This window comes from Thermobia domestica, chromosome 5, assembly GCF_964235325.1.
Source record: "Thermobia domestica chromosome 5, izTheDome1.hap1.1, whole genome shotgun sequence".
Taxonomy (NCBI): Eukaryota; Metazoa; Arthropoda; class Insecta; order Zygentoma; family Lepismatidae; genus Thermobia; species Thermobia domestica.
The window spans coordinates 27981531-27993894 of NC_137458.1; the positions used below are offsets into that span (position 1 = coordinate 27981531).

Sequence of the window (12364 nt, forward strand, 5' to 3'; positions counted from 1 at the left end):
GTCCATTATCACGAAATTAGAAAAATATTGCAGTTTAATTTCTTTCACTCGACGTTACGATAAAATGGTTTTAAAAATTCTTTTCGTCTTTACCCTTTTAAGACCCATGGTACGTTTCCGTGTCATAATGCACTGTTGTTTTAAACCGCTTATTTAGGTCCTATAACAGGCATTTAAGGCTTTTATTATTATTATTATTATTATTTGTTAAGTCAGACAAAGACCAAAGGACACACCAGATGCGTTTTGGAACTAGACGGTCAACTTGGTAGAGCCAAGTGAGGCGGGGAGGGAGAAGCGTTACTTTTTTTCTTGAGGCAATTTTAAAAAAAAATTCACGCCTTTCACGGTATCATATTGAAATACCGCATACACATTGTGCACATGTCTAACTATTTATCAAATTTTTTTGAGATCTCTACGTCAACCCGGGCCTGGGCCCGAAAGTAGTTTTTTTTTTTCGGAATATTTCCCAGATTTTCCCTAACTTTTCGTTTCTAGTGTATCATATGGGCATGTAAGTGTTATCTTTTGAAAGGCTGCTTTATCCTGGAGAGAATGAGAAATGAACCATGATCCAGGAACAAAGTCTTGTTTTAGGAAATTTTTATATCACGTCATATATATATATATATATATATATATATATATATATATATATACAGGGGCGGCTCCAAGGGGGTCTATAGCCGCCCCTTGACGCTCAGGTACACTGGATAAAATGGGCTTAAATCGTGCTTTACACTGGATAAAGCTGCAAACTATGCTTTAGCCCCTCCCTTCATCATATCCTGGATCCGCCACGGTATATATATATATATATATAATATTGATCACCTAGAGATTTAAAAAAATCCATTAGTTTTCAAGATATCACATTGAAAAAAACTCCAGGTGTTCCCCGATTTTCCCGTTTCAGGTGTATGATACGGACAAGCGAGTGGTACCGTTGGAATGGTTGCTCTATTGTGTAAAAACGAGGTATGAACCATGATCCTACAATAAATAGCAATGAAACAGTAGCTATTTGACTGAAGTGTAAAATTTAACTTAAAAAGCCAAGAGGGTGTAAGGGTTAGAAAAGAGGATTGAGCAAGTAAATGAAACAACTTTTAAAATAATTAAATCATTTCATTTCAAAATAGCTCCATCTTATATTTGCTACACGACATTCATTGGCAGTGCACATACACACTATCTCAGTATATTTTATAATTTCTAGCATAATTAATAATCTTTATTTTATCTTTCTTTAATTAATAGTTTAATAATAAGATGTGATACTTGACTTTCTAATAAATATTTAAATATATTCTGTTTGCATTAAAAAAAGATCACAAAGTTTCATCACCATATCTACAAACACGTGAAAAAAAAAATTGTACGGAAACACACTGCAACTAGTTATTTTTAACTTCTTGTTCTTTCGCGAAACTTCCAATGTCATTTTTATTTCATAGTTAATAAGAGACGCACATTTACGTTACAGACGTATGACAGAAGTGTATACCTAATATACACAACAATAGAGGTACTTATCATCAACTATGATAAGTCTTTTTAACGGTAGAAAGTTATACTCTTCTATTCCACGTGCAAGAACAAGTCATTGAACTTCACTGAGGCTATTCGAATTATCTCCAATCCAAGTGGGACGTCGAAGATCAGCTGAAGACTTCCAACAGGTGACCGATATTGAAAAGGTGAATGCAAATGTAATCTCTTCATTCCTATAATAATAATAATAATAAAAAGATAATGATTTATACAAGAAAATAACTGTTATATTTCTTACGAAACTACTTTTATAATATTTTGTACTCACAAAGTATATACAGTGGATATTGTTCGTACAGCTGTTAACTAGAGCCCGGGGTTATATGCACTGAAGACCTACGCAAATATGTACGTAAAATTTAGAAAATATGCATTTAGAAACAGTTTATTTCAGATTCACGTGTTTAGATTGTTTATTGTGTGTATAATGAATCTGCACAGTACACCAGGCGTTTATCAAGGTATTCTGGTGTCAAACTTCGTTTCTTACCAATTAAAATAAGTTTATAAGCTCGAAATAACCTTTGAATATCAACTAATATATTTGGGCAATGTTTGTACAGACAATTCGGAACATTCATCTGACAAAAAGTTACTGATCTCGTATACATACTAGTTGACTAACTCGATTTTCCCTAACTCTGGATTTTAGCTAAACACCTTATACAATTTCTTTCTTTTTTCTTTTTTTTTTTTTTTAAAGTTTCGCCTGGAACAGAACCAAAATGTTTTCTTAGGAAGTTCAGTGTGACTCGTAGAGGGACGCTCCTTAATTGTTTAAACAATTATCAAACAAATGTACCGAGAAGAGGGTTATTTAATAAAATAAAATAAGATCTTTTAGTTTAACGTCCCACGATGATGTTCTTTAAGCCAAGGGAGACAGCTGATTAAGTAAATGATGATGGAATAATCAGTAGAATTAGAATGTGGCAGGAAACAGGAGTATTCCGAGAAAACCCACGAACCCGCTGTTGTTCACCACAAGCATACTTGGATGGGAAGCGAACTAGGGATCCCACACACCAAAGGTAAGCGCTCTATCACTGAGCAACCGTGCCCCTCGCTGTTGGATAAATAAAGACAAGAAGTGTTTTCTAATTAGAATAGGCCTGAACATTTTTAAAAAAACAACATATTTTGAGTATATACATACATGTAATTATTATTAAAAAGATATAGTTAAATAACTTGTATTCGATCTTACATGAAATTAAGGGTCTTACTTCAGAGAAAGGCACGGTAGCTCGGTGGTAGAACGCGTACCTATGGTCCATGGGGTCCTTTGTTGGATCCCCAAATAAGTTCATGGTGGGCAAGGTCATATCAGGGGTACTCCCGTCTCCTCCTACATTCCACCAACTCTTCCATCATCATTCATTTGCCCTCATCATAGTCTTCCTTATCCTGAAGGGCATAATCGTGGGACGTTAGACTGAAAGATTTAATTTTTATTTCACAGAATTATCTAAGTCAAAGAAACGTCAGGGCTAAGTTAAGGACTGTTTTGTTTGAAAGGCATGCTACAAAAGAGTGTTTTCATTATTCAGACGGTAAAGGCTACATACACGCGAAGCTGCCGATTCAGGACTTTTAAGAACATTAACCCTTCGGGGATCCTATGGTACAATTTGTACCATACGGGTGTTTCATGGTACATTGCGTTATAACTCTTCTATTTGAGCTTTTTCGTCCGGTTTTTTTTTTAAGTCCAGAGGCATTGTAGAAGACATTACGTATGGTTTTACGCCTTCCTGCGTCCAGACATAGGAGGTGATGACGTCATAATTTTAAAAAATATATTTTCTCTTATGAAGCCTATGTTCATGATTTTTTGGCGGGCTTATTTTTGCACGTAGAAGATTGAAATTTAGCACAAACATTCAGTCCACCGAGTAGTATTTACCAGATTTTTTCTCTCAGATTTCTGCGTTAAAAGGGGGGGGGGATCCAGAGGGGCTAAAAGTTGAAAAAAAGGATATTTTTGCCCAAAAAATCCCGTATTTCGTCATTTTCCCGCCTTAGATACATGATGGAGACACGTGAGTCATACCGTCTGAAAGGCAGTTCCATTCTGAAGAGAATGACAGTCGAATTATTATCCTAGGGTAATTAGGGATGTCTGAGGGAATTTTTGTCAAAATATACTTCTGTATAGGGAAAAATGGGACATGGTCGGTATATATATATATATATATATATATATATATATATATATATATTGCGGGCTTATTTTTCACGTAGAAGATTGAAATTGTGCACAAACATTCAGTCCACCAGAGAGTAGTATTTACCAGATTTATTCAGATTTCTGCGTTAAAACAGGGGGGTCCAGAGGGGCTAAAAGTTGAAAAATGGGATATTTTTACCCAAAAAAATCCCGTATTTCGTCATTTTCCTGCCTTAGATACATGATGGAGACACGTGAGTGAAAGGCAGTTCTATTCTGAAGAGAATGACGGTCGAATTATTATCCTAGGGTAATTAGGGGTCTCAGGAAATTTTTTCCCTGAGATCATGGTATTTTGCGGTAATTTGGGGCATTGTGGGGATTCTTAATAAAATTTCTCCCGCCCTTACTATTCAAGATAGAAACATGAAATTTGGTACACGCATTTAGTCTTCCAAGTACTATTTATCAGATTTTTTTAAGATCTTTACGTTCACACAGGGCCGCTCCAGAGAGGCCCAAAGTGTGACAAAAAAATTCCCCTCCGAAATTTTCCCTTTGACATCAATTTTCCCTCTTCTGGTATATGATATGGACATGCAAGTGGTACCATTTGAAAGCCAGCTTCATTCTGAAGAGAATGAGGTATGAACCATGATCCTAGGACAAATAGTGACGATGCAGTAGCTGCTTGACTGAAAGTCTAAAAAATATCCCAAAAACCCAGGATCCCCAAAGGGATAAAATGACTCATAACTTCAAAATACACGCAGCAATATGCAAATAACCATAGAATGTGTACTAACCTTCCAAATATGCTTTTTGAGAAAAACTGGGCCCTAGCTACAACGGAACTTTGCAGTTTGTGTTCCGTTTCATAAAATGTGCAACACAACATACATATACGTAATAACTTCCCGTAAAATGCTCTTGAAAATATATGACAGAATGTTTATTTGAAACACAAAAATATTTGCAATCTGTCATTCCTTAGTAAAGATAAAGTCCTGTGTGATTTGTTGTGGCGGGGAATCCCGAATCCCCTTCCTATTTCGATCATCACTAAAATCCATTACTTTGTTGTCAACTGAATGTTCCGCCTTGTTAGATCTTTGAGGAAAAGTAAAAAATCCACCTCCCTTATCTAATCTACCCACATATATTTGGCGCGGATCCCACCGGATTCGGGTCCCATGCTAAGCTGTAGGTCCACGTCTCATACAGCCTAGCTGTTGAATTGGACGCTACACTCAAAATCAAATTAAATCAAGCTGGTTGTTTGTTTGAAACTATCTATCCGTAGCATAATTCGTAGCCAGCCACACTGTTGACATCGTCTGCTACTCCATAATATCAGAGTGGGGGCGCGGTGGCTCAGTGGTAGAGCGTTCACATCCGGTGCTTGGGGTCCCTGGTTCGATCCCAGTTCGCGCCGTGTGGACTTCGTGGTGGAAAAACACCGTGCTCGTGGATTTTCTCGGGGTTCTCCCGTTTCCTCCCACTTTCTTCATTCCACCATTTCACTCATCTCTCATCATCACCGTCTCCTTTAGCCTAACCGGCATAACCGTGGGACGTAAAACTTAAAGATTTCATTTCATTTCATTTTCCATAATATCAGAAAAGAGGTGTCTTTTACGGCTATCACAGCCATGAGATGTCTGCACTTCGTGTCAATGTGTCGTTCTTGTTTCAGAACAACACATTCCAACCCATTTACCCAGTACCATTTCCATTTGTTTCTCACATTCGCACTTAGTTATGGTTCGAAAGTTCTGATGGTCCAAAGTTCAGATTTCGCGACTTTCCGGACACCCTATATTACAGAGGAATACATAAAGTAATTATCATCGTTGTACGAACAGAATAAAATATTTATTTTCTATACTTTTGTTTCCAACCGTAAAACACAGTTAAGTCATTCCTAGAAAGACAGAGGTTACAAACTATCATAAATTTATTTATTTTATTTATACTCAATGTTCTTAAGATAAAGATTAATCTACATATAGTTTCACCCACTAATCTGCAATATTTACGTTTTCAATACACATGCTACATTCAGAAAATGGTTGCTTACCTTACTGCGTCTTTGTCTCTTAATACTGGGACAGCTTCACCAATGCTACTATCTAACGTCTACCGAAACTGTCTCAGTATATTAGAAAAATGGACATAATAAAGAACCCATTTATCAGCATATGTCAGTTGCGTACTTTGACACGTAATATATATTCTGTTACCATATGAATATTAAAGCATGGCCATAATGAAGAGTATAGGAAAGCTTATCATTAAAAAACAACTTTCGAACTGCAATATGTAAAGTATAACAGAAACATGTTCATACTCTATTTCACTTGTGAAAGTTCATGATGGATATATAAATAAATAAATAAATAATAATAATAAAAGAAAAACAACTACGTCAAAACTTACTCAAATCACACTTTATATTCACGTAACATTTTACCCAATTCAACGAACACTTGCTCTTTTTACTGAAGCTGTAGCATCAGCTATAGACATCTAGTCGCAGTCGCAGCAGGAATCCCACCACAGGACGTCACGTAAAATGGGGTCGTCCTGCTTGTGCAAGTTATTCTAGTTCTAACGCAGTAAAAGCGTAATACTGATTATATATATGAGTTCTAAACCATTCCACTATATGAAAGTTGACGGGGAATACAATCATTCAAAGATCTTTATCCAGAATAAAATCAAATTTATAAACCACATTACATTAAGGATAATTTGTCATAAACTTATTTATGCATTATTTTTGGTGTACCCGGTTTTTTATTAATTTAATCCTTTTTATTTTAAAAGTCTGCTACTTTTAAATAAATAGTGTAAATAATCGTTGCACGTTCTCGCAACGAATATATATCAGCAACAAGCAGACGAAGCAGCCAGTGGCCTTGGCAATCAACTGCAGCCAATCACAGTCGTATTTGTGCTTACGTCACTATGCTAAGTAAAACTCACGTGAGCAGCGAGAATTAAATTTAAAAAAAAAAACTCACCTTCTCATCGCTGCTGAAACAACTCATATAAAATGTAATATTAAGCACATCCGTTTGTATTTTCACAATTTAAAAACATCAACATCTTTTGTTGTTATAATATTACCTTTTACTTGTGAAAACATGTAAGTATAATGTTAATATTAAATATAATCTCCAATTTGTGCATATCATTAACATTATTTTAACCCAAACATTGCTGCCTCATGTTCGTTCGCTTTGTTGAGCATAATACAAAATATATATTAATGCTAGCAAATTATTATTGTAAGTTGTTTTTCAGATTTAATGATGCTGAAATTTTGTCTTATTCAAAAGATTAAGGTTGTTATTTAAATTTTCGCCTATGTGTAGTTAGCAATGAAAAAAGCTATTGATTTGTAATAACTTATTTCGTCGTTAACACTCGGGTAAAAAAATTCAATTAATAACTATCTACTGTAGTGTTTGCTCTACTTGGATTACCATCCTATGGAGTAAACATCACAAAAATGGTGCCGGGACATGTGTCAAATCAGTGATATTTTTCTTTTTCGTAAATTCTCAGTTTCTGTGTTAATGGGTGTAGGCCTATGTATTCCAAACGATCCAAAATTGCTGCATATTTGCCGCCATCTTGACGTGTTGTAAGGTGCATGAAAATTTCATGGCGATATCCAAATCTATCACATTCATCCTAAGGTCAAGAAGCCTAAAAGTCCTTTCTAAATTTGGAGATTTTTTTATCATTAGCAACCTTAGATTTTTCGAAGAATTAGTTAAATTATTTGTTAGCAAATTTGTTGTATTTGCGTCATCATGGCTGAAAGCGATCTTAAAACGGTCATTCTCGCAATGCAGCGGGTGAGTGAAAATCATAAGTTGAAAAATGATCTCAAGGATGACCTTAAGGAATTACGTAGTGAGTGCCGCGAAAGTATTTCCCAGTGCAAAGAAGGCCTAACCGATGAAATTAACGAAGTGAATCAAGTAATGCAAAACGAAATTCAAAGTTTAAGTGAGTGTATTTCCGCAGTGCATCAGAAACTAACGGAACAAATTAAGGCACTGGAGTTGAAATGTTTCAATACAAGTGAATAAGTGCGTAGAAGCGTCCGAAAATTAGCCGAAGCGATACAGGATGTACGGGGCACGGTTGAAGAAAGCACTCGCCAAGTGAATGACCAACAACAACAACTAAATGAGTGTCATAATAAAGTGAATGATTACGAAAGAAGATTGTGTCTGGTTGAAAGTTTGGATAACTTCCGCGAAAGTAGATTACAGAAGTGCGAAACTAGGCAAAGTGAATATAATGTGGCAGTACAAGAATGCATCCAAGTGTGTAATGAACAAAGAAAGTTAAGCCACCAGTGTTACGAAACTTGTTTGCGTGCTAGTGAGTTAGGTGAACAGGTCAACAAGATATTGATAGACTAACAGAGCAAGTGTATTAGTACATGAGCGCCAAGACGTAGGAACTGATATGTCGCGAAGAAATAACGGCTCCGTGCGCAGTGTGAAGCGTGAGAAGAAATCAAGTAGCGAGTCTCAAACGGCGTCCGATACCGAAGTGGAAAGTGATACCATACGAAAAGCGGTGTCAAAAATTAAAATTGAAAAGGAAAGCCTGTATACTAAGCGTGCCAAAAACAGTGAAGTTAGTGCAAAGCGTTGTTCGTTGCGATTAGCGGACATTAAACAACTCTCGACATTTTCAGGTGATACGAGGAAAGAAAGTGCAAGTGCGTTTCTAGAAAATTTTGGAAGAGAAATGTCCTTCGCGGGAGTGCCACAGAGTGAATATTTAACAATTATACCGCTCATTCTTTAAAAAAAAAAAAAAAAAAACGCTGTAATGGTATGATCTGCATGGTAAAAGTGCCAAACTTTCCAAGAGTTTGTGATAGAGTTTCAAAATGCATTTGAAAGTCCGTTACGTGAAAGCTACGCGCCAGCGAAACTTACGTTCTATTCCGTTCGATCCAAAGCGTTATAGTAGTGTTGTTGACTTTGTGACTGAGCGTTTTAGCCAAATTCAAGCTTTGGAAAAATACAAAAACCCAACCATTACGTTGACACACATCATCACTCTCCTGCCCAAGCAGTACCAATTAGCTATGATGGATTCCATGCCGGATAACATTAATCAGTTTCTTGCGAGTGTGCAGTCTATTGAAGGATTGTTAGATATAACAAATATGTACGACAATCAGCGTAATAAGAAGAAACAGCAAAGTGGTGCAAGTGTTAATGTGAAAAATGTGAAAGCATAAACGAATAGTGAAGTAAGCAGTGGCCAAAATTCGCGTCCGAATTTCAAACAAGATTGGAAAAAGAAATTCTATAAACACGAACGAAGTGGTAACTTTAATAGAAATAACAATGCGAATGGGGGGAAATCGTTCACAAGGCAATACGCAAGAAAACGTAAGCGCAAACGAAAATAGAAGTGAAGCACAGGGTGCAAAAACACAAGAAAACCAAGCTAGTACACAAAATCCTCCGAGCACTTCGAATCAGAACGGTAATTGGTTCCCTACGTTTAACAGAGGGCCTAATGTAAAGAACGCTAACAATCAACAACAACAATTTACATACCAACAAGGTGGATTTTATCCACAGAGCGCTATGCCTTTAAACTAGTAGCGCCCTCCCACTTGGTTACAAAGGGGAGGGATTTCAATAGTGTAAACAGGATTACTTTTCCACACGTGTGCAACGAAGAAGATATACAAGCGGACGATGACAGAAAATATTAATGAAAAGAAAGTAATTACGTGTAAATTAGGTTGTAATACTATGAAAGTAAAAATTTTGTTAAACGAACAATCCAATATTTGCTTATTACCAGGGAAGCAAGAAAGTTCGTGCGCTTTTTAACCACTCCCGCGTCCATTTGGCTGCTGCGGCGACATCTGTCGCCGTAGCATGAAAGTTTTGACTGTTTGGGAAAGCTTATTCATTGACGCATCAGCCACGGTGAATACAACAACGCATTTGTTAGTGTGGTATGTAAAAATCGCTCGTGATCATGTCAATGTTAAATGAAGTTCTTAGAGCTTGTTTGCTTTACGAGTTTAAATTGGGGACAAATGATGCAGAAGCAGTTAGAAAAATATGTGTTGCGTTTGGAGAGGGTGTAATAAGTAAATGTACAGCACAAAAATGGTTCCAGACCTTTTCAACTGGTGACGAGACCTTGCAAGATAAGCCTCGCTCTGGGAGGCCTAAATCAGTCGATATGGACCACCTGAAGGCCGCTATTGAAGATGATTCCAGTCAAACATGTAAGGAACTTGCTCACAGATTCGAGGTAAGCAGGGAAACCATTCGGGTAAGTCTGCATCAGTTGGGAAAGACCTGGAAACTGGGTCAGTGGGTCCCTCACCAGCTGACAGTTACGAGTCAAGTTCTAAGACTGAATAACTGTTCATCTTTGTTGACGAGACACAAAATCTGTCCAATTTTGGACCGTATATTAACTTGTGACGAGAAGTGGGTCATGTATGACAATAAAAACGGACATACCATTGGCTATCACCGAATGATCCGAAGCCTTTGACTGCAAAACCGAACATCCATTAACGCAATGTTTTGCTCTGTGTGTGGTGGACTACAAACGGTATCGTGCACTACGAATTCTTGGAACGTGGTAAGACAATTACCAAAGATGTGTACTCATCACAACTGAGAACGGTAGCCACCAAACTGACCCAGAAACCGCCAGCACTAGTAAACAGAAGAGGTGTGCTCTATCACCAGGACAATGCGCGCCCTCACACCGCAAAACAGACACTGGAGGTAATCTCAGAACTTGGTTGGGAGCTTCTACTTCATCCTCCCTACTCCCCAGATGTCGCCCCTTCGGATTACCATTTATTCTTGGCCATGGACAACTTTATACGTGGAAGGCAGTTCAAGACTGAATAAGACGTCAAAAATGCAGTTGCTGAGTTTTTCGAGTCTCGGGAACAAATATTCTACAAAACTGGCATTTACAAGCTTGTTGAGCGCTGGTAGAAGGTTGTAGAAGCAAATGGAAGCTATTTTGCCGAATAAATAAACCGTTAAAACCCTGTAATTGACAGTTTTCTTTCATAATATAAAAGCGTACGAACTTTCTTGCTTACCTGGTAGATAGTGAATCCAAATTGTGTTTGTTACGGTATAACATTTTTCGAGAAGTGACTAAATGCGTAACGAATGAGCATTTACAAAAAGGAGAGCATATTGTTTTGTGTGATTTTCTTGGAAGAAAGAAGAAGAATGTAAAAAGAAAAGTCATTTTACCGGTACGAATAAAAAACGTTGAGGTGCCACTTGAATTTCTCGTACTTCCAGAGATACACGAAGACGTCATACTTGGTGCAAATTTTCTTGAGAAATTAAACAGTGTCAGATTTTAAGCGAAGTAACTTGCGTGTTGAATTTCAAGGAATTAGTGGTGGAGTGTCTTTAATACGGAGAAATAGTGAAAATGTCACAGTAGCTAACATTAGTGAAATTAAATGTGAGGTAGCCCCTATTGTTGTGTTGTCCGAAATAAAGGATCTTAATGAGTTTTATGCGAAAACAGTGAATGTGTTTCGCAGTGGGTGCGCCGAAACTGTGAAGGAAAATGAAGCTAGTGACCAAATGGAGGACTTCCCACCAGATTTATACTTTACCGTAGATGAAATAAGGGATGCAGTTACACGCGCTACACTGTTTAATGAGAACGAGAAAGAGGAATTATTTCAGTTGCTATTGAAACACAGAAGGGTGTTCGCTCGTTTTTCTGGCTTGTGTAATAAATTTCATTACCGTCTCAAAGTAAATACAAGTAAACTTATTGTTGCTCGTCCTTACGATATTCCGCACAAATACAAAAAAGGAGTGCGTGAAAAAATCCGAAAATTGTCAAAGTGGGGTGTAATTCGACCTGGTTTATCGTGTCATCTGTTACCGTTGCACGTAGTGTTAAAGAAGTGTGGAGCACTGAAAATAGTAACAGACTGTAGAGCTTTAAGTGTGCACATTAAGAATCCAGCTCTTCGTGTAGGAAAATTATCCGACCTTTGCTAAATTTAATAAAAAACATGTGCTAGAAACTCTTGATTTTAGCAGTTCGTATCAACAGTGTAGTATTACAAAAGACTCTATGCAATATTTAGCTTTCTTGTTTGAAGAAACATTATATGAATACACACGTATGGTTTTCGGGGTAAAAAAAGGATCATCTGTATTGCAATTGTGCCTGAATAAATTGTTTCCATTGCCATTACAAAAGAAATTAATCAGGTATATGGACGACGTAGCGCTTGCTTGTAAAACAGTGCCTGAGTTCTTACAGCAGTTAGATGAAGTGCTTAGTTTGTTAAGTGATGCAAATATGACGCTAAATTTATCGAAGTGTATCTTAGGTGTAAAGGAAATTAACTATTTAGGCTACTATGTATCCTCGAAAGGTATACGAAAGGATCCGAAATCAGCTGAAGCAATCGAGAAGTTACCACTGCCGAAAAACTTAAAGATGTTACGTTCATTTCTTGTTGCAGTGCAATTAATAAAAAATATAAAATTACACCATCCTCAATTCAATAAGCCTTTCTACCTTAAAAGTAATGCAAGCAAACTTAAGTTGGCTTGC

The 12364-nt window shown here is 37.0% G+C and overlaps 1 protein-coding gene across 1 annotated transcript in view; it reads right to left on the reverse strand.

Moving 5' to 3' along the window:
- Positions 1 to 1110: 1110 nt before the first annotated feature.
- LOC145685015 (uncharacterized) overlaps positions 1111 to 12364 on the reverse strand; it is a 64819-nt gene continuing 53565 nt past the window's right edge. Inside the window, exon 11 of the mRNA XM_081757356.1 lies at positions 1111 to 1730. The gene's annotated coding sequence lies outside the window, so the exon portion shown is untranslated. The remainder of the gene's footprint in view (positions 1731 to 12364) is intronic.